This window comes from Passer domesticus, chromosome 8, assembly GCF_036417665.1.
Source record: "Passer domesticus isolate bPasDom1 chromosome 8, bPasDom1.hap1, whole genome shotgun sequence".
Classification (NCBI taxonomy): domain Eukaryota; kingdom Metazoa; phylum Chordata; class Aves; order Passeriformes; family Passeridae; genus Passer; species Passer domesticus.
The window spans coordinates 6,878,727-6,903,106 of NC_087481.1; the positions used below are offsets into that span (position 1 = coordinate 6,878,727).

Consider the following 24,380-nt stretch of genomic DNA (forward strand, 5'->3'; position numbering starts at 1 on the left):
AATTGTTGAAAATAGATTACAGACAAAAAGGGAAAAAAAGAACAAAGGGAAAAATCATATCTCTCTGAGGGGATTGAGGAAGGCCCAAGCCCTGCATGCCAGGGAAAAACCCAGACATGTGTGAGCAACGCCCAGGTTTTCTCCCTTCCCCCTGCACTGTCCCCCACAATAACCGTGATCCCAAAGCAAACAAGGGCAGTGGAGCTGCCCAAGCCCTTCCTTGCCTGCACAGCAAAGCACCTGTGCACAGGTTCTGGAGTCCCACCTCTGCTCCCACCACAGGGGTTTGTTTGTGTCGGGCTGGCTGCCCCAGCCCCAGCCTGGGGCACGGTGGGTGCTGGGGGCTGTTGGCAGGGCCAGGAGCCCACTCCCATTTCATACCCATCCCAGCCCATCCCACCAGCCCTGCCAAAAGCAGCTGGGCAGCTGACTGAAGGATCAGCTGCATCTGCCTCAGCAAAGGGGGGAACCTTTGCTTCCCAGCCAGGCTGGGCAATGCCCAAATCTGGGAGCATTTCCCCAGGTGTGGACTCATCTGCAAATTCCCTGTGGAGTTTGGCTTTGAAGAAGGTGCCACAATCAAAATGCATCACCTTCAACTGCTGGTGGCCAGGTTGAGGAAGAGGTTGTCATCCTTCATGTCATCCTTGATGTCATCCTCGCTGTCTCCTGCAGCAGCAGCTCCACCCGGTACAGCTACTCTGGGGGCTCCTTCTCCTTCCCTGGGGTGAGACCAGGCTGTCAGGGCTCTGCCCAGGGCCCCAGCTGTCAGGGAACCAGGACAAGCAAAACCTGCTTGGATGGCAGCCACCAGGGCTGGGCAGAGCAGTTCAGCTCCAGCACAAGGGCTGCATGTTCCCATCCCATGACCCTGGTGCAGTGACACAGGCTGGCTTTCTTTGCTTCTCATTGCCAAGGCATGTGTGCAGCTGTAACTTACCAGGGCCCTGCAGCACAGTGTGCCTGTGGCTCTCTCCCTTCTTCTAGGGCAGATGAATATCCTGCATCCAAGGATGACAGAACACCTCTTCTAATGAGGGTCTGGCCAAGGGGTGCATGGATAAACACCACCCAATCAGATTTTGGCACTCTGGGGAGAGAAACCAGAAACTGCCCATCAGTTGGAGAAGGCTCCTGTCTGCTTTGCCCCACTATTCCCATGCCCAGGCCATGCTGGATGCGCTCAGAGCTGGGCCTGAACTTTCTTGGTTTTGGGGGAGAGCAGGACATGTGCCACCTCCTCAGCAGCTGCCAGAGCGGGATGCTCCCGAGCCCGCTGCTGTCTCCCAGCACTGGTATTCCCCCCGTGCCCAGAGAAGAGGATTCACCTGGAGAGAGCCGTTGTGGCAGTGAGAGCAGGCCCCAGCTGAAGTTCCAGCCCCTCCTGAAAGGCATCTTCCCGCAGACCATCTCGTGCAGCAGGATGCCCAGGGACCAGATGGTAGCTGGCTCGCCATGGTACCAGCCAAAGCGGGTCCATTCCGGGGGGCTGTATGATGGTGTTCCTGTGGAATACAGATGGAGTTCATCAGGGGGATGCTGCTGCTCCCAGAGCCTGGCCCCAGCATCCCTGGGCGAGCGGGGGCTGCATCAGTGGCACACAGGGTGACCACTGTCCTCTCACCAGCATCTGGGACTGGTGTACAAACTTGGGATTGCAAAAGAAGCCACTGGTGTGGGAAGGGGACAGTGGAAGCCCTGGCTAGGCCTGACCATGACATGCAAAGGAAATACCCACTGCGTGCTGGGGAAAAACCATGCCCTCATTCTCCCTGCCTGCACTGCCCCAAACATATGATAAAGGCTAGACAAACAGGGCAAGTGGAGCAGTCCAAGCCCTTCCTCTTGCCTGCACACAAACCGGCTGGGACACAGGTTCCAACCTCCCTCTCTGCTACCCCCACCCACGGCTGTTTTTGTCAGGCTGGCTGCCCCAGCCCAGCCCCAGTCCTGGGCACAGTGGTGGGCAAAGGCTGCCAGCAGGGCTGGAAGATGGCTCCCCACCCAGCCCTGCTCTTAAGCAACTCAGCTGCAGATTCAGTCCCCTGAGTGGCAGCAAAAGGGAGAATCCCCGCTGCCACACCCAGCTTGGGCTGTGAGATCTTGGGCTGTGAGATGCCAGGAGGGGGAGCACAGCCCTGTGTAGGCTCACCTGCAAAGTGAGTGTAGGCTGTCTCTTGCAGGTAGGTGCCACAGCCAAAGTCAATCAATTTGGCCTGCCCGGTGGCCAGGTCAACCAGGATGTTCTCTGGCTTGATATCCCTGTGCAGGACCCCGCAGCTGGTGCAGTGCCGCACGGCCTCCAGCACCTGGTGGAACAGCTGCCGCGCCACCCCCTCGGACAGGAAGCCCCGTGCTTGAATGAAATGGTGCAGGTCCTGACAGTGCTCCGGCCGCTCCAGCACCATCAAGATGTCGTTGGGGAGCTCAACCCACTCCAGCAGCTGGACCACACCGGAGAAGCCACTGGACACCTTGTCCAGCAGGACAATCTCCAGGGGTGCGCTGGTGCCGTCGGGCTGCGGGAGGAGCACGATGCTGTCAGTGGGCCTGATGCCGTGCCGGGGGTCAGGAAGCCCTCAGCCAGCCCGGGATGCTTTGCACCCTGCTCTGGCCCCACACCCGCTCTCCCTCGAGGGAGGGCCTCAGCTCATCCCTGCCCAGCACAGCACCTCACTCACTCACCAGCTCACCCCAGTGATGGACGCGGTTCTGTGGCACCCTTTTGATGGCTACCTGCAAGCCAAGTGCAGAACAGGGCTCAGCTCGCTGTCCACCCTGCCCAGTGCCATCCTCTGCCCGCCTCCTCCCCCCTGCTCCTCCTCCTCCACCCCCTCCTCCTGCGCCCGCCGCCGGCCCCGCCGCTCACCGGGGCGCCGTCCGAGAGCCGCGTTGCTGCGAAGACGTTACCGAATCCGCCCCGGCCCAGCAGCGAGCCCAGCCGGTACCGCTCCTTCAGGCGCTGCTGCGCCTTCCCTGCGGGCGGGACGCGGCTGTCAGCGCTCGGCCCGGGGCCAACAACGGCCCCCGAGCGCCCCTCACCCGCCCCGGCCCGGCCATCCCCCGGCGTTCGCTCCCTGCAACGGGACAGCGGCGGCTCGGGGCCGGGGGCCGCGCTGCCGAGCGGCGGAGCAGGGGCCGGGCAAGCCGCAGCGGAGGCGACGGGAGCGGCCGCGCCGCGTGTGTCCTCCGCGGGCCCCGGGAGGAGCCGGGGCCGGGGCCAGGGCCGGGGCCGGGGCCGGGGTCGGGGCCGGGGTCGGGGCCGGGGCCGGGCTCGGGCCAGGCGGAGCCAAAAGCCGGCAATACCACCCCAGCCCCAGGCACTGATCCCCGCCCAGCAGCGCCAGCGCCAGCACGGCCAGAGCCGGGCTGGGACCAGACCTCGGTGGGACGGCCGGGGGCGGGCACGGGGCAGCCCCGCCCGGGGCCGGGGGCGGGCCGGGGGCATGGCCCGGCCCGGCACGGGGAGAGGGAGGCGGGGAGAGGAGGGGAGACCGGGAAAGGGAGAGCGGGACAGGTACGGGGAAGCGGGAGAGGGAGAGGAGAAGGGAATCTGAAGTTTCTTCTCTCGCTGCCGCTGCTGCCGCTGCTGCTGCCGCCGCTGCTGCCGCCGCTGCTGCAACTGAAGCTCCGGGGCCGTTTGTCCCCGTGTCCTTTTGTCCGTTGCCCGCTCGCCCCCGCCTCGAGCCCCACGTTCCCCGAGGGCAGCCCCTGAGCCTGTCCAAACACGGGACCTTTGCCGATTTCAGCCAAGAGCCAGAGTCTGGACTCCTGCACAGTGGCTCAGGAATCCCCTCGGTCCCTGCTGTGCATTGTCCCTGCTGAGGGTTGAACACTCTCAGAGCATGTTCCCTGAATGCAGAATTTGTACCTGACACAAACACTGCACTTACCTCTCCAACATTGCTTTCCAAGAAAAACAGGGGAAGCCAAACTGTGTGTAGGTCATGGTATCTTAAAATGTCTAAAACGTGCCAACTCATGGATCTTAGCGGTGAGATCTGTTTGGAATTAATGGAATGGACAACTAGTGGAAGATGGAAAAGGGGAGCATAAAAATAAATAGAGAAAAATGTCTTGAATTGTTTCAATTTTCAGTTAATTTCTTAAAAGCTCTTTCAGTTTTTCCAGAAACTTCTCCTCAGTCCTGTTTGCTTTTTCCATGAACCTTTCCTGAAGAATGAGGTGCAGCTTCTGTCACAAGGTGTGCCACCAACTGCAGCTTCTCTTGGCTTTCCACACTGTGTGTGCAGCACACTTGCAGCAAAGCAGGACAAATATTTGAAGAACTTGACAGCTCGTTCTTCTCTTTTCCTTGTGGGCTGGGCAGTTGTGCCATTGGTAAGGTTTTCATTGTTACTGTTCTACCCTAAGAAAACATGACAGGCTACCAAGAACTCCTAGGGAATGCAAGCCTGACTGAATGCAAAGAAAGAATCTCCAGAGCCTGCAGCCAGAAGTGGAGAGCTGTGTGATCATCATTCCAACACCCCCAAGGACATCTTGAAAGTGATCTAGAAGATGAAAATGGGCTGACAGAGGGAGTTTGTTTCTGTGCTCACTTCAGATTCTTCTACATCTGAAATCAATTCTAAAATCTCCATCTAAATCAAGAGTACAATCAATTCATGAAAAGCACCAGAACAAACTGTACCTCTCAGGAGATGACTGAAAGAATCTGTAAAGGAAAAATGCAGGAGAGATGCATTTCTCAGCACTGCAGTATTTGCCTGCCTGAAACCCTCCTCCATTTCCGCCCCATGCCTAGGTCTTGCAGTGTCAGTTCTGTATTCGGTGGTGCCTCCAGCCCTGAATCCCTTCGTCTACAGCCTGAGGAACCAGGAGCTCAAGGCTGCAGTGAGAAGACTGATCACTGCACATCTTAGGAAGTATTAAACTGATTGCCAATTTCTGCAAATCACTTGTAACAAAATTAATTTTTGATAGTTCTGTTGGTTTGGTTCTTTGATTTCCCTGTCTTTTTTTTTTTTTTTTTAATATTCTCCCTAAAGCTAGATGATTGTTTCTGCCATTTCTGACTTTGTTTCTCTCCACCTTCCCTGTGGCCACAGACTGTGACAATGAGGAGCAGTGTTCTCAGTGACTTTAAAAGAACTAAAGGATCTCCCAACAAAGTTTTCTGCAGAGATCCCTCTATTCTTGCCATCTCTGGAGCTGCAGCAGCAATGTCTGTGTGCAGAGCTGGGGCAGATCAGTGCTGGCCAAGCAGCTGTGCCCAGCAGCAGCAGCAGCACTTGGTGTTGGCAGTGCTGCTGCCGTGGCCCTGCCCCGCTGCCCTGGTGGCCCTGGTGTTGCTGCAGGGCCTGAGTGCTCTCGGGGCCGGGCACAGTCCTGGGGGTGGCAGTGCCAGGGCTGCAGCAGGGACAGGCCATGGGCACTGCTGGGGCAGCGCTGACGCCTCAGGCCAGGCCCTGGGGGCTCCAGGCTCCTTGCCCAGGCTCTCTCAAGAACACGGCCAGGCCAATGCTCAGCACAGAAAAGCCCCAGGGTGAGCAGCCCCAGGCTGGCCGTGGGCAGGCTGGGGGCAAACAGCATGGCTGGGGCTCTGCAAGGGCCCTGGGGGAGAGGGGAAGGAGCAGCAGAGCAGGGGCTGATCCATCCCCAGTGCGCTGCACAGCCCAGGGCAGCGTCCCAGAGCGTCCTGATGGAGCTGCCAACAACATCCCCCCTCTGCAGCCCTGGCCTCTCCCCCAGCTCACACAGGTGCTACATCCTTGCAGGCACAGCCACGGCAGCACTGGCTCAGGAGCCCCTGTTTGCATTGCACAGAGCAGGCAGGAGCACCCCCCTGCTGTTGCTGTGGGGACATGAACCTGAGGGAGCACAAATGCCATCAGCCCCTGGGGCCAGCAAGGGCTGGGGGACACCAGGGAAAGCACTCAGCTTTGTCCTGGCCTCTGCAGTCAGCCAGAAAGTTTGTTCCCATCAGCTGGGAGTTTCCTGTCCCACTGCAGACGCTGTTGCTCAGAGCCAGATCTGCCTAGAAGCCACCCCCAAACTGCCACAAGCATTTCATTTGCTTCACCTTTGCTTTTACTCTTCCCTTGTACAAATATCTTCCTATTGCCCACCCCTGTCCCCTCCCCTGCAAACAGCCCATCCCTCTTTGCCCTTTCCTCTCTGGCCCCACTCCCCACTGCAGTTCCTGACTTGGCACCATGGGAACGTCCCTTGGGGAGCAGGATCATCCTCCAAGTGCTGCAGGAATTGTCTGCAGGCTCCTGCAGTGCCTGGTGCTGCTCCCTTGCCAGAGGCACCCCAGGCCAGGGGGGCACATCTGGGCTGCTGTGTCTGCCTGTGGGGCTCCCTGTTCTGGGCAATGAGGAGAGCTGCAGAGGCTCTGCAGGACTGACAGGATGGGCTTTGGGGGTGGCAGGAGAAGCTGAGGCACCTGGGCTGCTGGAGCTTCTGAAGAGGAGGCCCAGGGCTCATCCTGCAACTGCTCCAAGGGTGGTTTCAGACAATCCCAGAATCAGCAAGGTTGGAAAAGACCTCGGACATCATCAAGTCCAATCTGTGCCCTGACACTGCCTTGTCTCCCCTGAGCCTCCTCTTCTCCTGGATAAAATATCCCAGCAGATCCCTCTGGCGCTCCTCAGAGGACTTGTGTTCAAGACCCCTCCCCAGCCTTGTTGCCCTTCTCTGGACATGCTCCAGCCCCTCCATGTCCTTCCTAAATTGGGGGTCCCAGAACTGGACACAGCACTCAAGGTGCTGCCCAACCAGTGCTGAGCACAGGGGAAGAATCACTGCCCTGCTCCACTGGCCACACCATTCCTGATCCAGGCCAGGAGCCATTGGCCTTCTTGGCCACCTGGGCACACTGCTGCCTCATGTCCCGCCTGCTGTCCCTCAGTCCCTGCAGGTCCCTTTCTGCCTGGCTGCTGTCCAGCCACTCTGTCCACAGCCTGTAGTGCTGCAGGGGTTGTTGTGGCCAAAGTGCAGGACCTGGCACTTGGACTTGTTGAATCTCACCTTGTTGGATTTGTTTCCTGGATCCAGCCTGTCCAGGGCCCTGTGCAGAGCCCTCCTACCCTCCAGCAGATCCACACAGTCACACCCAGCTTGGTGTCACCACATTTCCTTGAGGCCCCAGAGTGTCACAATGGTCTTCATGATTCCATGAGGCCTCCCGGAGTCACAATGTCCCTTTGCTTCCATGGAACCCCTTGGTGTCACAAAGTCCCTTGGATCCTTGGGCCCCGCAGTGTCACAATGGTGCCATGGTCCCCCAAGGCCCTGCAGTGTCCCAGTGGATCCTTGGTTCCATGAGATCTGGCAGTGCAGCAATGCTCTCCTTGGTACCCACTGTCTTTTATACCTCTTACTCTCAGACAATAGAAGGACACCTGGTAGATGAAGGGGAGTGGGAGTAGATATCTACTCGAGGAGGTAATAATAAAAATTCCTCCTGACCCCCACTCCCAAGCCAGGTGTCACTTCAGAACAGGTATGAGCCCCTGGATCTGGAGAGTCAGCCACATGATTTAGAAGAAAATGATCTGTCCATTGAGCCTCCCAATTATGATTCATGTCTGAGAAGGATTCCCACCTGTAACATCAAAAGAAAAGGATAATCGTGGTGAGTGACTCCCTCCTGAGGGGAACAGAGGGCCCCAAATGTGGACTGGACCCACCCCACAGAGAGGTCTGCTGCCTCCCTGGGGCCTGGGTACAGGATATCACTGAGAGAGTGCCTGGGCTGATTTAGCCCTCTGATTATTACCCACTGCTGATACTCCAGGCTGGCAGTGATGAGATTGAAAAGAGGAGTGTCAGGACAATTAAAAGGGACTTTACGGCACTGGGACAAGTGGTTGATAGGACAGGGGCACAGGTAGTCTTTTCCTCAGTCCTGCTGGTGGCTAAGAAGAGCAGTGAAAGGAATAGGAGAGCTCAAATTATGAACAAGTAGCTCAAGGGTTGGTGTTACCTGAAGAATTTTGGATTCTTTAATCAGGGGGCAACTTTTATGGCAGCTGGTCTGCTTGAACCAGACAGGCTCCATCCTTCTGTTAAGGGCAGAAGAATTTTAGCTCGTGAACTGGCAGAACTTGTTGAGAGAGCTTTAAACTAGGATTGAAGGAGGAAGGGGATGCAGCTGGGCTCTCTGGAAGCAGGCCCAAGGGGGGTAAGCCTGAGTTAGGTGTGAAATCAGCAGCCCAGCTGAGGTGCATGGATACCAGTGCATGCAGCATGGGTAACAAACAAGAAGACTGGAGGCCATGGTCCAGCAGCAGTGCTGTGACATAATTGCCATCACAGAAACATGGCTGGAGTGCTGCACTGGATGGCTACAAGATCTTCTGGAGAGACAGGGAAGGGAGAAGAGGTGGAGGGGTGGCCCTTTATATTAGGAAGGCTTTGGACACCAGAGGTATTGAAACTAATGAGGATGAAGTTGAATGCCTGTGGGTGAGAATTAGAGGGAAGGCCAACAAGGCTGACATCCTACTGGGAGTCTGTTACCATCCACCCAGGCAGGAAGAAATGGTGGACAACTCATTCTGTAAGCAGCTAGAGAATGTTTCTGGATCATCAACCCTTGTTCTTGTAGGTGACTTCAAACTCCCAGACAACTGTTGGGAATGTAATACAGAAGAAAAAAGGCAGTCCAGGAAAGTTTTGTGTGTGTAGAGGACAACTTTTTGTCGCAGCTGGTGGGTGGGCTGACCAGGGGATGGACTATGTTAGATCTGTTGTTTGCAGAGGTGGGCTGGTGGGAGATGTGGTGGTTGGAGGCCACTTGGGGCAGAGTGATCATGAAATTGTGGAGTTCCTGATATTTGGTGAAGTCGGGAGGAACATCAACAAGGCTTTTATACTGGACTTTCAGAGGGCAGACTTTGGCCTACTTAGGAGGCTTATTCAAAGAGTTCCTTGGGAAGCAGCCCTTAAAAGCAAAGGAGTTCAGGAAAGGTGGATATGCTTCAAAACAGAGATCTTGAGGGCATAGGAACAGACTGTCCCTGTGTGCCAAAAGATGAGGTGAGGAGGCAATCGCCCAGCCTAGAGGGGAGGAAGGTTTTGGAAAACATTAAGAATGAAAAGAGGATTAATCATCTTTGGAAGGAGGGTCAGGTCTCTCACGAAATATTTAAGAGGGTTTCTAGAGCATGTAGTAAAAAATTCAGGGAGGCCAAAGCTCATTTTGAAATTAAGATGGCGACTTCTGTAAAGGATAATAAAAAATGTTTTTACAAATATATCAATGGTAAAAGGAAGGGTAAAACCAACTTCTGTTCTATATTGGATGAGGGAGAGAACTTAGTAACTGCAGATGAGGAGAAGGCAGAAGTGCTTAACGCCTTCTTTGCCTCAGTCTTTGGTGGGAAGACAGCTTGTCCCCAGGAGAACTGTCCTCTTGGGTTGGTTGATGGTATCAGGGAGGAGAATGGGCTCCCACTATTCAGGAGGAGGCAGTCATAGAACTTCTGAGCTGCTTGGATGTTCCTAAATCCACAGGACCAGAAGGGATCCACCCCAGGGTGATGAGGGAGCTGGCAGATGAGCTTGCCAAGCCGCTCTCCATCATTTACCAGCAGTCCTGGCTCACTGGGGAGGTTCCAGATGACTGGAAGCTGCCCAATGTGACACCAATTCACAACAAGGGTGGGAAGGAGGATCCTGGTAATTACAGGCCAGTCAGCCTGACCTCAGCACCTGGTGAGGTGATGGAACAGTTTATACTGAGTGTCATCACCCAGCACTTACAGCATGGCCAGGGTATCAGAGCCAGCCAGCAGGGGTTCAGGAGGGGTAGGTCGAGTTTGACCAACCTGGTCTCCTTTTATGACCAGGTGACCCTCCTGGTGGATGCAGGAAAGGCTGTGGATGTGTCTATTTGGACTCCAGCAAGGTCTTTGGCACTGTCTCCCACAGCTCACTCCTGGAAAAGCTGCAGCCCAGGGCTGGGAGAGGAGCACTCTGTGCTGGGTTCAGAACTGGCTGCATGGCCGGCCCAGAGAGTGCTGGTGAGCACTGCTGCATCCAGCTGGCAGCCAGGCACCAGTGCTGTCCCTCAGGGCTCTGTGCTGGGGCCAGGGATGTTCAATATTTTTATTGATGACATGGATGAGGGGATTGAGTCTTTCATTAGTAAATCTGCAGATGACACTGGGCTGGGAGCATGTGTCCATCTGGTGGAAGGTAGGCGGGCTCTGCAGGCAGATCTGGAATGGTTGGGTGATTGGGCAGAGTCCAATAAGATGAAGTTTAATAACTTCATGTCCCAAGTCCTGTATTTTGGTCACATAACCTCCTGCAATATTATAGGCTGGGGACAGAGTGGCTGGACAGCAGCCAGGCAGAAAGGGACCTGGGGGTACTGCTCGACAGCCAGCTGAACATGAGCCAGTAGTGTGCCCTGGTGGCCAAGAAGGCCAATGGCTCCTGGACTGGATCAGGAATGGTGTGGCCAGCAGCAGCAGGGAGGTCATTCTTCCCCTGTACTCATTCACTGGTGATGCTGCATCTTGAATGCTGTGTCCAGTTCTGGGCTCCTCAGTTTAGGAAGGACATTGAGATGCTTGAGCACTTCCACAGGAGGACAACAAGGCTGGTGAGGGGCTGGGAACACAAACCCTGTGAGGAACAACTGAGGGAGCTGGGGGTGTTTAGCCTGCAGAAAAGGAGACTCAGAGATATCCTATCAATCTCAACAACTTCCTGAAAGGTGGTTGTAGTCATGTGGGGGTTGGTCTCTTTCTGCAGGCAACAAGTGACAGAACCAGAGCACACGGTCTACAGCTATGCCAAGGAAAATATAGGCTAGATAGTAGGAAAAAGTTTTTCATGCAAAGAGTGATAAAGTACAGGAATGGTCTGCCCGGGGAGGTGGTAGAGTCACCATGCCAGGATGTGTTTAAAAAAAGATTGGATGTGGCACTCGCTGCCATGGTTTATTTGAGGCATCAAGGAATGAGTAGGACTCAATGATCTTAAAGGTCTCTTCCAACCCTGTGATTCTGTGATTTGGTGATTCTGTAACCAGGGGAGCATTATGACACCTCAGGGCCCCATGGAACCAAGGGAACATGGAACAGGTCTGGTTGGCTTGGCCTCCCAGGGGCCACCTGACAGGTCCAGCTGATCTTGGGATATCAAGGGCTGCCTCTCATCAGCTCCTGCAGCACTGGGACTCCATGATTTCATTGCTATGGAAAAGAACCATCCGTCTTTTCAGGTGACCATAGCCAAAATTGGTACTCTCCCTAAAAAATTTCCTGTAGGCAAGGATATCTCCCAGAACAAAACCTGCCAGCTCTGGCTGGCCTTGGCCTCTGGTGATCACCTCTCATCTTCCCCTGAAACACTGTGGCTGTTCCTTCCTTCTGATGGAAAAGAATGAGCTTTCATGCCAAGGGCCATGGCCAAAATTAGAATTTGGCCTCCCAAATTCCGTATATCTAGGGATTGCTCCCAGACAAAAGCAGCCAGGACAGACAGGCCAGGCAGGTCCTGTCCTCTGGTGATTTTCTTAGACTCCGAACTGAATGTTTTCATTTTAAAACACTTTGGGCGGAGCCCCCAGAGATCTCCCAAAAAAGGGGTTTTGAGGCCTCAGGCCCATGACCACTCCATATGGAGAAAGGAGCTCAGTGCTCTCTGCTGATGTGGGGGTTTTGCATCATGGAAGTGATGTTCTAAGAGAAGCTGCTAGCAGATTCCTCTGTGTCTAATAAAAAAAAATCAGTAATAGCTTTGAGAATTGACAATCTGTTAAACCACTAAGGAAACTGTACACACCTCTGTGAAGACACATGTTAAAGACGAGAAAGCCTGGGAGGGTCTCTTTCCCTTCTGTCCAGCAAAGAGGTAACAAGGCTGGCCCAGTCCCCGTCTCAGCCGGGCCGGGCCGGGCGGCTCCTGCCGTGGGGCCGGGCCCCTTCCCAGGGAGCCCCCCAGGCCCCATCGGCTGCCGGGCAGGGCAGGGGAGGCTGCGGGGCCGAGGCCGGGCCGGGCCATGGCTGCGGTTGCCAACACCTGGGCGCTGCCGAGCCCTGCCCCGCCGCCAGCCCGGGCCCAGCCAGGATCCGCCGGGCCCCAGGAGCAGCCCCGGGCCGGGCCGGCTCGGCCAAGATTCTGCCACCCTTGGGGTTCACCCGCAAGCCCCGGACAGGGGGAGGAGAAGCCATGGGCCCCGGCCGTGCTGCTGCTGTGTTCTGGCCTGGCTGCTGAGATCCTGGCCCTGCCCCAGCGTGGCCCATCCTGACACAGCCCCAGCGCAGCCGCTGCAGAAACCTCCATGGTAAAACAGCTCCGGCCGCAAGGACCCAGCCCGGCTGGGGTCACGGAACCATCTGCAGGCCTCGGGAGAGATATGAACTCTTAAAAAGTGCAGGCACATAGAGGAGCAACATGAGGACACCAAGGTCAGTGAAGGGGAAGTTGAGTCCCAGATGGGAGGGATGAGGAGATGCCTTATCTCGGAGCTGAAATCCTCTTGTAAAGCTATGGAGAAGAATATAATTGCTACAACAGACTCTCGTTTTCACTATAATGCATTGAAAAGGATGAGGAAATGATTTGTTCAGCAAAGGCCTCCATGCTAAAGTAAGCATATGTTGAAGTAGCTGTGATATCCCATGAGAAATTTGAAAAGAGAGAAAGAAGAGTGATAGGACCCTGTGCCTAAGGGAGAGAAGAAGAAGATCTCTGTTCCCAGAGATAAAGATGATTTCAGAAATAGATGAAGAAAACCTTTGGTCTTAAACAGCTTGTCTTGAAAGTAATACCCCATCAGGGACATGACCCATAAACACAGCTGTGGGAAAGGCTGTGAAAAAATGGGAGGGAATTCACGATTGCAGATTTTCCAAGCAGCTGCTATTTGTGGAAATTGAGAGCCATGAGAGAACTGTTTTCTTATGGAGAAGTCTCCATCGCATGAAAGAGAGACTCCTCTCCCCAAGAGAACTGAAGAAAGACTATTCTAGAGGTGATAAACTGAACATTTTAGGTTTTGTCTCTTTACATTGGCAGTGGGAAAGTAAAGGTTGTAGGGAGAGAAGTGTTCTGAAAGTTTTGTTCTGATTCTTATTACTCTTTCTTGTAGTTACTGTTAATAAATTTTGCTTTGCACCCTTTTGAAGTTTTGATACTGTTTGCTCTTTCTCCTAATCCCATCTCATATCAGGAAACGAGTAACAATATTCATGTGAGGGCACTCGTAATTAACCAACATTGAACACACCACAATAATTGATGCATTCGCCAAGAAATCTGAAATTGTGAAACCAAAACTACTAGAGAAAATTTCCTGAAGAACGGCTGAAGAACAGGGGGAAATCAAAGTAGAGCCATGGTTTGTCAGGACCTCCTGGATCCTAATGAGCCCTGTGATGCATTTGGAGCTGAGCCCTTGAACCTCAGGAACAGTTAAGAGATTGCACAAACCTTTCCAGGAGTCAAAGTCAGAGGAAACACCCAAAATGTTTAGGGCCATGAATGGGTCCCACTCAGGTCCATCCCCAACACAGGCTCCTCATGGACTCCTTGGAGGAGAGAATTGGAGGCCAGGATGGCACAAAAACCTCTCAGAGACTCAGTGTGGAAAGGAAAAATCCTAAATACCTTAACAAACCTGGAGTATCTCAAAGTATTAATGAGCCCCACTGAGTGTCAGTACAAAGATCTCAAGGGACTTGTTAAAGAAGATAATTGGGACCATGATTGCACAAACCTCTCACAGAGTCTGTATCAAAAGGGAAACTCCAAATACCTGAAAATAACTGAAGTACCTTGAAGCATTAATGAGCCCTACTGAGTGTTGTTACTGACAAAGCCTCTCCAGGGACCAATTACAGCAGATAATTGGAGGCCATGATTGCACAAACTTCTCAGAGACTCCAAGGCAAAAGCAAAACCCAAAGTTCTTTGAAAAACCTGCAGTCCCTGGGAGCATTCAGGAGCCCCCAGGGCCATTGCTGAGCAAGGCTCCCCAGGGACTCCTTCCAGCAGATCCTTGAGGCCACGGGGATGTGGGCTAGGGGGGGATGCTGAGGGCAGGACAAGGGGCTGACAGTGCCCAGCCTGGCTGGGGCTGTGCCAGGAGGCCCCAGGGCCTCAGGACAAGGTGTCTCCTCACAGCCCTTGCTGGCACAGACCCTGCTGTGCCCCAGGCCACCAAGACTTGGCTTCTCTTTGTCCCCACCTGGCATCAGTGCCTCCAGTTCTCTGCTCTGCCTGGGGCCTGGGGACACTTTCTCAGTTGTGTCCCTCAGTGGGACCCATTAAAAGTCCAAGAAACTTTGGAGTTGGATTCTGACTTGGAGTTCTGGAGAGGTTTCTTCAGCTGCCTCTCAGGGACTGATGTTCAGGGCCTCAGCACAAAGCCCCAGAGGGTCATTAAAGTCCTGCTGCTGTGTCTGTGCTGCTGAGCTGGGCTGGGCTCCTGGCCCAGAGGCAGCTCCTGGTAAGCAAGAAGAGCTTCAAAAGCACATTTCTCTTGATGAGCAGCTCTTCTGCCAGCCCAGCAGGGCTGGGGCACTGCCTGCAGCCAGCCTGGGCACAGCCCAGAGGCACAGAGAGCTTCAATCAGTCAGGGCTGGGAAGGTGCTGAGAAGTGCCTGGGGCAGAATCACTGCCAGCTCTTGGCACAGGAACCTCTGGCTGCAGGACAATGCAGCTGCAGCTCCTGGAGCCATCTCCTAAAGCTGGAACACCCCAATGCCTACAGACTCTGTGAGTACAACTCTGAGTATTTCTGGGGCAGGGCAGGTGACATGCTCATGGAACTCTGACATGCTGAGGGCTTCTGATCAGTCATAGAATATTTCCAAGACAGGGATTTGGATAAAAATGCAGAAATTTCCAATGACTTTGTATTAATTTTCCTGGTATTGGAGAATGGCAGGGAGGGGGATAAATATTAAAGGTTGATTATGAATTTTGACAAGTGCCTGAGACATCCGAACTGTTGCTTTTAGTGATCAATAGTTCACAGGAGATCCCTAATGTGCTTTCAGACACTCTGCCCATGGACAGCACCAGCATCACCTTTGCTGGACCCATCAGGCTCAGTCTCAGCTGTCCTTTCTCCAAGCTGCAAACAGAACCTGCACCCAGCCAGTGCCCTAAAAACAGGCAGGGCTCTTTCAGGCCAAGGAGAGTGCACAGAGATTTGGGGTCTGTGAGTGCTGGCAGGGAGAGATCAGGCACAGGGAAACACCTGCAGGAGGAAAATCTCCAGGAAGCAGAGAGAAAATTGGGGAAGGAGAGAAAACAAAACCCAGCAATGCTGTGGCAGGGAGAGTTTAGAGATGTCCACAGGAGCCCTTCCAGTGCAGCCCCTCCCTCTGAACAAGCCCCCTCCCTCCTGTCCCCCAGCCAAGCCTCTGCCCTCAGGGCCGGGGCTCCAAGGCGTGAAGCCCCTCCTGTGCAGGCAGAGCTGCAGCAGAGCCGTGGGGCAGCTCTGCAGCCCCGGGCCCAGTTCCCTCTGCAGAGCACAGGGCTGGGAGCAGCTGTCCGGCCCTGGGGGCTCTGGGAGGGGGCACAGCTGGCTCAGGGTGACGCTGTGCCCAGTGCCCGGCTCTGGGCAATGCTGTCAGTGCAGCCAGGGAAGGAGCTGAAACTCCCTTCATCCAATGCCAGCATAATGACACTTGGAAGTCTCCCTGAGATTTCAGTCCAAGCTGGGAGATTCAATCCAGGGTGCAAACCTGTCCTAGAGCATCTCTGAGTGATAAGATTGATGGGGAAAGGCAGAGGTGTTCTGGCACTGAAAATGCTGTTGTGTTGGTAAAATGAGCATAGTGAGTCCTTGGCTACAAATGTGGAGCTGGGTTGTCGTGGATCCATCTGCTCTCAGCAGTACCTGGTGATATTTTAGGGGAAACATGGGAAGGTGATCAACCTCCACCTGAGAAAGGTCAAAGCTGTGAGAAATTCTCAACAGGTCAGAAGGACAGACCATTTCCTCTCACTCTCCACTCATCACTTTGCCTCACAAAACTTGCTCTGTTCTCCTTGAGGGTAGCAGAAACCTGAGGGTTTCTGATATCCACGAACAGCAGCAAAGATACAGGGGAGCTTACAAGAAAACCTCCAGAACTCCTGGATACAAAGGGATGCTTGTGTTCCAGGGCAGGATGTACAGGAAATGCCTTTGATTTTGATTGCAGGTATCTCCTCTAACTCTTCACTGTCCTTTCTCCATGACCAGATCCCCATGTGCAGCCACAGCAAATGTCCAACAGCAGCTCCATCAGCCACTTCCTCCTGCTGGCATTGGCAGACACGCGGCAGCTGCAGCTCCTGCACTTCTGCCTCTTGCTGGGCATCTCCCTGGCTGCCCTCCTGGGCAACGGCCTCATCATCAGCGCCGTAGCCTGTGGCCACCACCTGCACACGCCCATGTTCTTCTTCCTGCTCAACCTGGCCCTCAGCCACCTGGGCTCCATCTGCACCACTGTCCCCAAAGCCATGCACAATTCCCTCTGGGACACCAGCACCATCTCCTACACAGGATGTGCTGCACAGCTCTTCTTCTTTTTTTTCTTCATCTCAGCAGAGTATTTCCTGCTGACCATCATGTGCTACGACCGCTACGTGTCCATCTGCAAACCCCTGCACTACGGGACCCTCCTGGGCAGCAGAGCTTGTGCCCACATGGCAGCAGCTGCCTGGCCAGTGCCTTTCTCTATTCACTGCTGCACACGGCCAATACATTTTCCCTGCCCCTGTGCCATGGCAATGTCCTGGGCCAGTTCTTCTGTGAAATCCCACACATCCTCAAACTCTCCTGCTCCAAATACTACTTCAGGGAACTTGGGTTAATTGCTTTTAGTGCTTGTTTAGCATTTGGTTGTTTTGTGTTCATTGTTTTCTCCTATGTGCAGATCTTCAGGGCTGTGCTGAGGATCCCCTCTGAGCAGGGATGGTACAAAGCCTTTTCCACCTGCCTCCCTCACCTGGCCGTGGTCTCTCTGTTCCTCAGCACTGCAGTGTTTGCCTACCTGAAGCCTCCCTCGATCTCCTACCCATCCCTGGATCTGTTGGTGTCAGTTCTGTACTCGGTGGTGCCTCCAGCCCTGAACCCCCTCATCTACAGCCTGAGGAACCAGGAGCTCAAGGCTGCAGTGAGGAAACTGATGACTGGATGATTTCAGAAACATGAAACTGCTGGCCAAATTCTGCCAATCACTTGTAATAAAAGTCATCTTTGATACTTCTTCTTGATTTCCGTGTGGAGATGCTTTTCTTTGTTTTACTTTTTTGATATTGTCCATAAAAAAATGTCATTGTTTGTGCCATTTCTCATTTTCCTTCTCTCCACCTTCCCTGTGTCCACACACTGAGTCAGTGAGGGGTTGCGCTCTCAATGCCTTTAAATTAATTAAAGGATCTCCCAGCAGAGTTTTCTGCAGAGATGCCCTTTTGTTGCCATCTCTGGAGCTGCAGCAGCAATGTCTGTGTGCAGAGCTGGGGCAGATCAGTGCTGGCACAGCAGCTGTGCCCAGCAGCAGCAGCAGCACTTGGTGTTGGCAGTGCTGCTGCCGTGGCCCTGCCCTGGTGGCCCTGGTGTTGCTGCAGGGCCTGAGTGCTCTCGGGGCCGGGCACAGTCCTGGGGGTGGCAGTGCTAGGGCTACAGCAGAGACGAGCTGTATAATATAAATAATTTGTAATATAAATAATCTTTGATAATTCTTTTGGGTTTGGTTATGCATTTGTTCTTTTTTCCCCTGTATTTTAGGTTTTTAATATTGTCCACAATGTAAACCTATTGTTTGTGCCATTTTCCATTTTGTTTCTCTCCACCTTCCCTGTGGCCACACACTGTGTCAATGAGGGTCAGTGCTCTTAGTGGCTGTTATGGTTTGACTCTGGCACAGGGCCAGGGCCTCTATGAAAGGTGTATTTCTAAAATGGTTACTGGGAGATGTGACCCGGAAACAGAACAGAGCAGGCTCTTACTTGGGGATGGAGGGAAAAACACAACACTTTATTAATTACAATATCTAAAAAGGAACACACACACAAAGCTAAGAATGAAAACCCTCCAAATACATTCCTCCTCCTCCCCTCCATTTTCTCCACAGAATGAAATAACATCATAGATTTTCACCCTGTCACCAATCTCTCACATAATCAACTTTCAGTCCATCATCACCCCTCAAATAATCAACCCTCAAATCCATCAGGAAGAGAGGAGTCCCCCCCTTGCACCATAGGCTTCCCCCGGAAACACAATTGAAACCTCCTGTGTTTCCGTGCCACTCATGGCACCACCCAGAGGACATCGGCCCTCGCGACTTCTCACCTCCATGTCCAGTGCTCTCACCACTGGACACGGGCCAGGACTGCTTTTAGGGTTCCATGTTTAAGGATGCTCCACCCAGTTCCAAAAGCAGCAGTCTCTCAACTTTGGGACATCAGTCCCCCCAGATTTCACCCCCTGGGGCTGAGGGGCCTCGTGAACAGAGATCTCAAACCCTCCCCGAGGACAGAGGGCATCTCACATCCTCCTTACCCATCTCTGTTCTCGCCACTGCTTCACTCTTGACTCCAAGGTGCTGCCTCTCCCTAAATACAGTCTCCGGGTCACAGGAAAAACATGGGTCCATCCATGGCCATACAAGAAAGCATCCACAGAGGGCAAAGGAGCTTGGAAATGCTGGATGGTTTCAAGAGCAGCTTGCTGAAAGCACAGCAGTGCTCCATCCCTGCACAGGATCAGGAAGAGGGCAGAAACAGAGACCATCCAGGCTCAACAGGGAGCTTTGGGTGTGCCTAAGAGCAAATGAAGCAGCAGCACAGTGCCCGAGACTCAGAAGCGCGACCGTGCCAGTGCACAGAGCCCTGTCAGACAGTGCTGGGATCTTGGGTGTGGTTCTGGTCCCCACAGCTGAGGAATGGCAGCCCCAGCCTCAGACTCAGTCAGAAATCTAAGCAAGTGAGACCAGAGGGAGGGCACCCTTCCAGTTTCTCTGGGACATGGCCGCCAAACAACCCCTGCTGCTTCTTCCTCTGCCTGTGTTTGGGCTGTGCTGCTGGCAGAGCCAGCCAGGTTGTGCTCTGTGTTCCAAAGCCTGTTGGGTGCAGGCATGAAAAGCACTGTGTGCACAGTGGAGAGTCCTGGAAGGTGCTGGCAAGAGCATCCTGCAGGGACAGGGTCTGCTGTCTGGCTGGAACAGCCTGGTTTTGCTGCTGTGACCACAGGCAAGAGTTGAAGGAGGTGAAGTGGCAGCGAGCAGCCTGTGTTTGTAGAGGGCCTGGGGCTGTATGCCTGAGCCTCCACCTGAAAACTCACTTGGGGAATATGAGCTAGAGCTGGAGTGCCTGTCCTGAAAGGACCTGAAGTCATTCAGCCTTGCCAGCTTTTCTTAAGGTGTTCCCCAGGAAAGCTACACATTTGGGGAAATGCCTTTGGAGGAAAGGGGCTTGCTTCTTAAGGAAAGTGCTTGCCAGGGAGCTCCCAGTGAGGTAGGTAAAAGTGTCCCCTTTGGCTCTCTGTGCTCCTTTCAGTCCTTGAGGACTGTTGCACTTGGCAGAGCGGCAGGGCAAGGGAGAAGGCTGTGAAGAGCGGGTTTGGCATCTGCCTGGACCTGCGGAGACCAAGCCAAGCACCTGCAGCAGGGTGTCTTCCCCCACTTTGGACAGAGGTGTGAGCAGGAGCATCTCTGTCCAGCCACGAGCCCCAAAGCTCTCTTTGAGAGCTGTGAATTAAAAGTCTTTATGCACACACTTTTCACATCTTCCCTGTCTGCTGTGTTTCAACTCTTGGCAAGATGCATTTGCCTCTAGCTTGGTGGAAGATGCTGTGGCCCAGGGCCAGCACAGACTGGGTGGGTCAGGCAGCATGGCAAGTCTTAGTGTGTCCCTGGCCTCAGAAAAGGCTTGGAAGCTTTGCCTCCCCAGGTGTCCTGCTCGTTGGCTGTCTCTGTGCATCTTGGAGAGAACAAGGTAGGCATTTCTGGCAGCTGGGCATCAGCAGGCTTTAAACTGGGGGTGTGTTGTGGAGCGAGCCCTGCTGAGATACCCTGAGAGGAGCCCAGGGCTCCTTGCTCCCCTCTGCTGACTCATGAGCGTTTGTCTGGTTTTGGGATAACCCTGGCTGTGTCAGAGGGTGCTACGTGGACACGAGACAGCCGGTCCTGTCCCGCTGGGTCCCAGCAGTGCCTCGCAGCAGTCCTGCATCCACATCAGGATGCTGGCCAAGAGAGGTCTTGGAAGCTGAGGCAGCTAATTTTAAGCTTGTGCAGGTGCCTACACGTCAAGGCCAACGGTGTTCCCTCAGGAAACAGCAGTCCTGAGTGGTCTCCCTCATTCAAAGAAATTGGCCCTTTTACTGACCTGGCAGGAGGGCAGGAGTCTGCCCCCCACTAAAATATTTCTCTGCCACGTATAAATTTCAGTGGGTTGATGTAGGAATTGCATCAAACACACCATCCATCTTTATGCTGCTGAGATGATTTGATTGGCAGGGGGTTCAAAATACACTGTGTCAGATTCCTATAATTGAAGCTGATGTCCAGATACTGGCCAGAAGCAGTCTCGATGCCCTAAAAAGCACAAAGTCTTCCTCATGCCTTCTCTGCACTGGGCTGATTCTGTATTTCCCCTTAGTTCTTCTGGTAGACTATGTCTAAAGCTTTTTGTCAAGTCACTCTCATGTCAAGTTAGGCCAGCCAGGTTTTTCTTATGCTAATTGGTGCTAAGTACTTATGTCTGTCTGTGCTAATTACTTGTTTACTAATGTGAATGGCTTGTGCTTACTTATGTCAAACAAAGGCCTTGTTTCATTGCCAAAGGTGCCTGAGGCTGCCTGCTCCTTGTGGCACCTGTAGCTTTCCTGTGGAATGTTCTACCTGCCCTGAGAGTAAAGAGGGAGCTGGAGAAAGAGCTGGCCAGGCTGCTCTGGATCCTTGACCAGCAGTCCTGGTTAAGTGGAGAAGTCCGAGCTGAGCAAAGGTGCCAATGGAACAGCCGTGTGCAGGAAGGCTCGGTGGGAAGGGTGATCCAGGAACCACAGGCCTGGCAGCTGAGCTGCCACTGGGGAAGGCCTTGGAGCAGATCCTCCTGAGGGCCATCCCACAGCACGTGCAGGGAACCAGGGCGTCTGCTGGAGGGTGGGAAAGCTCTGCAGAGGGACGGGGACAGCTGGGGGTCCTGGCGGGGTGTTAACAGCTTCTGTGTGGGAGTTTGGGGAGTTGGTGTTGGGGGGGTGTTGGAGAAGGTGTTGTCTGGAAGGTGAGAGGTCTTGGCTGGAATTTGAGTCAGTTTGAAGGCAGCATCTGTGGCTTGGCCCAGCTTTGGTTACGGAGGGCAGAAAGACTATCTGTGACTTTTCCTCTTCATGGTCCTGATTCTCCTGCAGGGAACAAGAGGGGAGAGCTGTATTTTACTGGCCACTGAGATAACTGTACCAGGGGGAGGATTAGCCCTTTTGCCATCTACTCATTTGTTTGGGCTACTTTTGTAACACTGAGTGGACTTTCATTTCTTGAGAGCTTTTATTCCTTAAGAGAATTTGGATAATATCATCCTTTCACAGAAAACTGTTTGCAAACCAAAGAATGGCCCTTTTTTTGCCTCTGTGTAGTGTTATGTTCTATAAAGTGACTCTCAGTGGATGAGGTTAATGCAAATGAGTTGCTGCTTTGAGATGGGAAGCAAAATTCCAATTCTTCACCTTCTCAGGTCATCCCAATCAATTTGGGAAGTTTGCAACTTTTTGGAACTACTTGAGTTGAGCAACGGGAAGTAAAGCTTTCCTGAAGTGAGGCTTGTTAAATACCAGATTCTTCTGTGCCTACCCCACTAAGGTGTTTTTGTGCTGAAGGAAATTACTTCAATGAGAAAATAATTTCAGGATGTAGGGCTTCTGATTGAGACCAAGTGTTGCCAGCAGTTGTTCCGAGTGCTCCTGCCAACAGACCCTGCAGGAAGGAGCACAGCCCCCAGTGCACATGGGCTTTGGCTGCCCCAGGCACAGAAGCCCCCCGGGGGCACAGGTCTCTGGGGCAGGAGAGGGACAGCAGCACTGCCAGGGCTCAGGGGGTAGCAAGTATGCTTGGGCAGGGACTCTGCCACACCTGCTGATGTCAGTGCTCCCCTGGCCCCAGGGCTCAGAGCAGCATTTGTGCCCTGGCCCACACATTCCTTGTCTGGGTCACACCTGCGGGTTTAGGATGGCCACCAGCCGGGACGTGTCCCAGGGAGGCCGCGCCAGCTTCTGTGGAAGGCCCCGTGCCCTTCCCAGCGCGGCTGTGTCGGCAGCCCTGGTGGCTCCTTCTGCTGCTCTGAGCCTGCAGAGAAGGGCAGTGTTTGCTGATGGTTTGAGCCATTCCTAAAGACTCTGTCGGGCTGCATTAGACACTTGGGACCAGGGATTCCTTCCAACCTGGACCACTTTGGGTGGGCTGGGGGTGGCTCCAGGGCAGGGGGTGGTGTGCGCAGGGGCCCTTTGTGACACAGTGCAGCATGGTCACCGTGGCATGGAACGGGTGTCCAAGAGCTCTTTGTGACACGTGGTGACATAGGAGCTGGAGGTGGCAAGACCACGCCACAGTGCTCGGAGCACACAACAGGACAGGACGGGACAGAGCGGTGCTGTGAGGAGCCCCTGCACAGCACACTCGTTTGTGTCTGACCCAGAGCCTTTCCGAGACGTTATTTCTGCAGCTGACCTCGAGGCCAAACCACAGGACTTGCTGAGCCCTGGCCTTCCCGAGGCTTCTCTTCTGCAGGTGCCCTCGAGGGCAGACCGTGGGACTTGGTGTCCTGGAGGCATCTCCCATCCCTGCCGCCCCGGTGCCCTCGAGGCCAGACCACAATCCTTGACAGGAGTCCCCTGTCCTTGTGGCAGGAGCCCTAGAGACCAGAGTGCAGGACTTGCTGTCCTGCAGCCTTCCTGAGGCTTCTCTCTTGAAGGTGCCTTCCAGGCACGACTGCAGGACTTGCTGACTCTGAGGTTTTCCGAGGCATCTCTCCTGCAAGCAGCCACAAATCCAGTCACTGACATGGAGCAGAGACCCCCAAAATTGCCCAAGCTGGCCTGGGTGGAGGAGGAGGAAGAAGGCCCTGGAGCTGCCCCAGCACAGGAGACTGAAGAGGTGGTGCCACTCGAGCTGCCACAGGATGGTGAGTGGCAGAGCTGGGCCAGAGGACTGGTGCCTGCAGCCAGCTTGGCATCCCGTGGCATCCCATCCCATCCCATCCCATCCCATCCCATCCCATCCCATCCCATCCCATCCCATCCCATCCCATCCCATCCCATCCCCTGGGGACATGCCCATGGATAGGACGGAAGAGGGGCCAGGCAGACACCCCACAGCAGCCATGCTCCATCCCCTGGGGCATCCCAGGGCTGTCCCTGCCTCGGGAGCGCAGGGCTGGGCTGTGTTCTCTGGCCTCTCCCGCAGCCCCTCAGCTCTAGCTGCACTCGCTCTTTGCCAGATGCAGCCGTGGGGCAGACACAAGAGCAGGACCCTGCCCGTGGCCGCTTCCGCAGAACAGCACAGGTACCTGCAGCCATCCCCGCCTGGGCTGGGCCTGCTGTCACCATGCTTGGAGCATTCTGTGGAACATCCCTGGCTTCTTGCCCTTCTCCTGCAGCTGGTTTGCAAATTCATCAAGCGAATTCGGCAGGAAGAGACCAGCACCATGGGCACTGGGCTCAGAGCATATTCGCACATCTTCAAAACCAAGACCAGTGCTGCCCTGCTGAGTATGCTCGTACAGGAGGGGTTTTGCAATCCAAAGCAAGTAAGCAGCCTGTGGCCAGGTTTTGATCCTCCCAGGAAGTGCTTGGCCTCCCAAGCCACACCCGCTGGTCGCTGGACGCCTTTGAGGCCATGGCAGTGTGCTGGGAAGGGAAGCACTTCCCTGGGGAAGCTGGCAACATTCCTCCCTCTGACAGCTTTCCAAGTCTCCCTGTGCCTTCTCCAGCTGCCCGCCATGGTGAGGTACATCCACCAGTGGCTCATGGCCAATCAGTTTGTAGAGCACAGGCTGAACAGGACCCTGCTGTATCTCACCAAAGCACAGCCAGCTGATGTAGTCATGACGCTCCTGCGTGTGGCCCCATCCTGTGACAGGTATGGGCCCACCTGCCCAGAGGGCTCAGGGCTCCCCAGCCCATCAGCCTGTCCAGCCTCTCCCAGGTGTCTGACCAACAGAGACTTCCAGGGCTCTCTGGCTGCTCCCTTTGCCACCCTGGCACGTCAGTCCCCGAGCCTGCTGCCATGCCCCCTCGCTGCCCCTCAGGGGCCTGTCCCCACAGGGCTGGGCTGCCTGGCTGCTGCTGGCCAGGGACAGAGGGCAGAGGCAGAGCTGGCAGCCAGTTCAGGTCCCCACTGCTGCCCAAGCCATGGTGCTGTGTCTGAGCCCCCCCTGAGACAGAGCTCTAACCCCAC

The 24,380-nt window shown here is 54.5% G+C and overlaps 1 protein-coding gene and 1 pseudogene across 1 annotated transcript in view; both read left to right on the plus strand.

Moving 5' to 3' along the window:
- Window positions 1-24,380, plus strand: part of LOC135305560 (zinc finger protein 418-like) — a 409,899-nt gene that overhangs the window by 77,703 nt on the left and 307,816 nt on the right. The window lies entirely within an intron of this gene.
- On the plus strand, window positions 16,420-17,126 carry LOC135305976 (olfactory receptor 14J1-like; annotated as a pseudogene).